This window comes from Oppia nitens, unplaced genomic scaffold (genome assembly GCF_028296485.1).
Source record: "Oppia nitens isolate AA-2021 unplaced genomic scaffold, nextdenovo-longstitch-racon4-pilon3 scaffold3_pilon_pilon_pilon, whole genome shotgun sequence".
Classification (NCBI taxonomy): Eukaryota; Metazoa; Arthropoda; class Arachnida; order Sarcoptiformes; family Oppiidae; genus Oppia; species Oppia nitens.
The window spans coordinates 8,266,667-8,272,666 of record NW_026533221.1 but is presented as its reverse complement, the minus strand read 5'-3'; positions in this window follow the sequence as shown (position 1 = coordinate 8,272,666).

Sequence of the window (6,000 nt, the reverse complement as noted above, 5' to 3'; positions counted from 1 at the left end):
CAATGGACGCCGGAATACAATCAGTAAAATTGGAATGGCTAGCCAAGTACATATTGGATACAGACATTCAAAACAACAAAGCAATTAAATCTCACAGTCCTGTAACTGATGCATGCGTTACCCTCCAACTCTATAAATTAATCCCGAGTGATCACTGGGTCGACCCGACTCGACAAACTTTGGGGATTACAATTAGATGTCCTGACTCTCCTTTAATAAGATTTTACGACAACTTTGAACCTGATTATGAACCCGATTGTTAGATTAACTTTACGCTACTTTATACTTTACAGTCAATGTCTTCGACGATTATACTTTTACTGCTTTGCTTCACCTTATCCAATGTCTTGTCACGAGGACCTCCGTCCCTACCAAAATCGTGGTCGCGTAGAACATTTGGCTCAGAAGATAAGACTATAAACCTGGATAGCTATATGACAGCGGAAGATTACAAAGACAATATCTTATCTATGCATACATGGTGTTATAACGAGACAAGGCATTTTATACGAGACCCTTTTGATACGTATTTTTTAAACGTAACTGGGGCTGATCTCGACATATGGAGTTGTCCACCCACCCCCGTAGGCTGTGATGAATCCGTATACAAAACACACTGCAGGAAATGTATGGATGGTCTTGAATTGATTATATTTTTTAAGGCTTGGCGAATGTTGTTTCTCAAAGACGCTCAAATAACAGACAAGGATTTACGAGTTTATAATTTATTGGGTACAACTATAAGTACAGATCCAGCTCTGTATAAAAGTGCAGCTATATTAACCATCTCCAGAACCGAATTTGGTCCCGAACCTGAAGCCATATACTTGTTAGAAGATGACCCTAATAGATTCGATAAAACCAAAAACTTACAAAGACTTCAAAGCACTTTTTCATATGCACGCACTGATGATGATTATCTCGTAGCAATGAATGATTTACCATTCGGTACCTACGATTTTGCTCGATTCCCTAACGTAGGCGTGTACGACGAGATACATAAACAACGATTTATCGAAAGTATAAGACAAAGAAAAACTTCACGAAAACATTTAACTAAACACTTAAACCAATCATTTATTCCCGAACAATTCAATAACGAATCAACAATAATAACAACAAAGGATGAACTACTCACTTATAACCCGTCCTTTCTAAGTGAAGACTATGTTACCAAAGCAGGAATATTTGGAGTACAATTTATACGCAATGGAGTCGGATACGTCTTTGACTCAGTTTGGGATCACTTTATACGTGTCGAGCTACCGACTTTCAGACCTCAACTTATTAACACAGTTATGCCAACTGATTGTTTAGATTTCCTTGCATTACTTAATGATAACATCACTAAAAAGATATTTGACGAAAATTCGAAAGATCTGTATAAGCAGCTAAATGAAAGTTGCAACCAACTTGAAAATGAGGTTAAAAGCATAATGGAAACGACAATATTGACATTAAAGTCTGCTCATACACAATTTAAAGATTACAGATTACACAATTAATAAGGGTGCAGCGATTCGAACCGATAACAATGGCGGTTGTGGGTGCTGGGGTCGCGATAGCTTCCGGAATTGCATTCTTAGCCGGGTGGAATGTGAACCAGGATTCTGATATCAGGGAATTGGAACACGATTTTAGAAAACTCAAAGGACAACTTGATCTAAACAAGAAAAACATCGAAATTTTGAGAGATAAACTAAAAGGGATAAATAATGTATTGGATGAAAGTAATAGACTTTTAAATCTGAAGTTAGAAAGTTTAAAAACTACTACGGAGAATCAACTAAGGGCTCTCTCCGACTTTGTTGAAAGAGAGATTGATTTGCTTAATGAACAGCAATATTTATTAGCTCTACTCACTCACACAAACATGTTTAAAATTTTAAAATTAAACGCACTACAACAACTATCGTTGCTTATCATGGACATGTTTCAAAACTTTGAAAACATAATGGCAGATCTAAGAAGATCGGTTCTTAGCCATCAGCTAATTCCTTGGACAAGTTTAAAACCAATACTTGATGGAATAAAAGAACACATACAATACACATATGAACTTGGAATCGACTATGATGACTACCATCTATATTACGTTTTGCCCCTCGTAACTTATCGAATTGACTTGACTGAAAATGCCTTATATGTCCACTTACAAATACCTCTTCGAAAGCCAATCAAGCCAAACAAATTTGATATGGTAGCGCTTCGCTCAACCGGGTTTCCTTGCCATCAATCTATATGCGGCAATACAACCAAAGACAACAACAATCTAGTAGTCATAGACACCCCAATCAGTCTATGGTTAGTACATAATCAACGCCTACATAGAGAGACTTATAAAACTGACTTTGCGTGTAAAGCTACAGGTGCCAATGAAGTTTGTTTCACCTTTCAGTCTCACACTCTCAGAATGCCTTCTGATTGCAGCCAGGCTCTAATGGACTGGTCTGCTTCATTAATAGTTCAAGAATGCAAACTCATGCAGCGAAATATAAAAACCTACTTACCCATTGCCATAACGAGTAACAAATTTATACTGCACTCAAAAATCATACCCAATTACGTATTAATTAACAAACGCGGTTTGGACACCGAAATAATAAACAGTGGGTTCGCTGACGTCGTTACTATCCCACCATTTAATGAAGTCTTTATCCCATCACTTAAACTGACACTTATTGGACCATATGATAGGGAAATGCGTTCAGAAAGCAACGAAACTATAAATACAGTAAATCAAGAGACAATTGATGACTTTGCAAAATACGCGTCATTCACACCAGATCAGGATATTTTCTCGAAAATAAGAGGAAGGAAGCGAAATTTCCGTATCTTCGATCCAGACAGATATAAACTTCAAGTAGAATTTGATAATTCTAAACTCACTGCAATTTCAAATTATTTAATGGAATCAACCAAAGAACTGGAAGCGATGGTAATCGATATTGATGATAACTTTGTTTCACATGAAGAACACACCACATTTTACACTTATATAACTATAATCGCCGATTGCTTGAAAACCTTTGCGACTCTGATTGTGTTATTTGGAATAATGACATATACAAGACCATTTGGACGCATAGCTGGAACAGTGTTAATTGTCCACAGTCGTCGAACTGATGCGCTTTCTTTCGATAGCATAACTACATATGTTGGAAGCTTTGATATCACTATCAACTTTCTATTCGTGATAACTTGTATAGTTATGTTAGGTCTATATGTAAAACTGGCCTACTTTAGAACAATACGATTAGCATCTTATGAAGGTCAATGCACTTCGCCGCGCAATACATCAAACAATTTTGCTCTGGTTATCAGTCTCGAACATAAAGCTCATTACTTCAGATATAAGCTTTTTGAAACAATCAATTTAAGAATTCCGCTAATGAAAGGACTTAACAGCGAAAATTCAATAGTTGAAACTGATTTTGGACCAGATGTATGTCGCGTTGAAGTAGTAAACCTTTACAATCAATGGTTAATACGAAACAAACACCTGGAACTAGCGGAATTGGTTATGATAGTTGGGTTAGATAATTTGGGGAGAATTGTTAAGAAATACAACCTTAATGTCAAGTTACCCATTCACAGAATATCATGGCAACTACCTACAACAAATCAAGTCAAACCTGACATAACCTGTCATACGATTTTGTGCGGACGATGTATCGTTAATGCGATACACGTCTAAATTTATTCACTTAATAATTAACCAATTGTTTGCCTAGATGCTTAACCCCGACGCAATATTAGAAGAGTTATCAACCATCACCGCCGCCGCGCCTATGCCACACGCTATCGATTTATCAAGAGAATCAACAAGCAAAGAGATTCAGACTCCGCCACTGTATAATGATAAACCAATAAGATACACTAACCAATTCACGGACTTACACGGGTTCAATCCACAACAGACCGACCTGCCAACAGCACCAACAATTTCTGACATAGACTTAACAAGATATCGGGCTCCTTATAGTCTTAATAAAAATAATTGTCCACCCTATGATCCTTTCAACATTAAACGTTGGATCGAAAAGTATGAAAACGCGACCGCTGGATACACCGACTATGATCGTCTCAATCACCTGTTTTATTGCTTTGACAAAACAGATTACTATGACTACTACTCCAAACTAAAGAAATCTAATCTATTAAATAACTGGCCAGAAGCAAAAGCTGTATTTCTTGCAAGACACACAGATCACTTCGAATGCAGTTTCGAACAATTGGTCGACTTTAAGCAAACTAACAATGAGAGTGCGAAGAAATACATAATGGAAAAAGAAAGCATGATATCCTACTGTAGCCATCCGATACCAGAGGAACTTGGCATTGAACTGATAAGAAAAGGCTTACTTTATCCTATCCGTAGCAAACTACCAACGCAAATAAACTCAATTGAAGAGTTAATACAAGTCGTAGTCCCCATTGAAAGACAATGTTTGGAAGAAAAACTTATTGGCCCCAATGCCGTGTCAACTATGGGTATAGATCACTCTCAAGAATTACAGACAATACGAATGGACTTACGAAGATTACGTAACGACTTGCGAAACGCTAGAGCTTTCGGAGGAAATCCGCAGAGTACTATTCCCAAAACAGCCGCGGGCAATCAAAGACAAGATGTAGTACGCCCATCGAACGTCGTACGTGACATTCGAGGAAATATTCAATGTTGGAATTGCCACGAATACGGTCATATGTCAAATACCTGTACAAAAGACAAAAAGGAACCGGTATGCTACAGATGCAAAGAGGTGGGTCATAAATCCCCACAATGTCCGCGTAATAAACAGGGAAACTAGTCGCGAAGGTACAATCTGTAGGCGTTATACCCCATCGAATTTATCGAAGTTCGCCTTCAAATACTTTACAAATTTATATAACAATTAACTCAATTAAATATCTAACGCTTTTGGATACAGGAAGTGAGCGATCACTTATGCCTATAGATACCGCACGCAACTCTAAATTACAAATTCACAAAACAAAAATTAATTATGTAGCAGAAATGATTGCCGGACATAAACAAATCATATCGTACTGGAGTCCATTAGTATTTACTATAGAAGAAGGCCAAAATACTTATCAGTTTAATCAAGACATGTTATTACATTTTGGTCAAAACGAAGAAATTTTATTAGGAATGGACTTTATAAATAAACATATAGACATAATAAACCTTACAGAAGACACACCAAGAATTACTTTTAAGTTACCCGATCCTACCGATACCATGAATGTCAGTGAGCTACTCACTATGTCGCCTTACTACAAGCCTAGTGACAACTACACGCAAGACATCATTAGCTCAATGATGCTCACAATAACCGAAGAAAAGACAAGGTTAAAAATTATGAACATACACATGGATGACACTACTGACTATGAAGTCGAAGAAAGAGACTCTCTCGAGTTACCTGAAGAAGTCGATATTGACAGCATGATAGACAAAACAAACGTCGATGAATTCAATCAAATGAAAGACTTCTTAATAACAAAACGGCATTTCTTTGTCACCTCATTAAGAGACATAGGCACGACCGACATTTTGGAGCATACTATTGAATTAACCACAGATGTGCCTTTCTATAGGAAACCGTACCACACGAATCCAATCAAGGCTGAATTTATCAAAAATCATGTACAACAACTGTTAAAAGAAGGATTAATTCGCGAGTCCAGAAGCTGTTATGCCGCCCCTGTAGTAGTAGCTTACAAGAAAAATGGAGATATGCGATTTTGTATCGACTACCGAGAACTCAACACTGCAACCATTAAAGACCGTTTTCCGTTGCCACTAATAGACGATTTATTGCATGCACTGGGTTCCAGTAATTATTACTCCAGCCTTGACTTGTTTTCCGGATTTCATCAAATCAAAATAGCAGAAAAGGACAAACACAAAACTGCATTTATATGCAGCGAAGGATTTTACGAGTATAACGTCTTAAGTTTTGGTCTAACCAACGCACCGGCTACTTTCGAAAG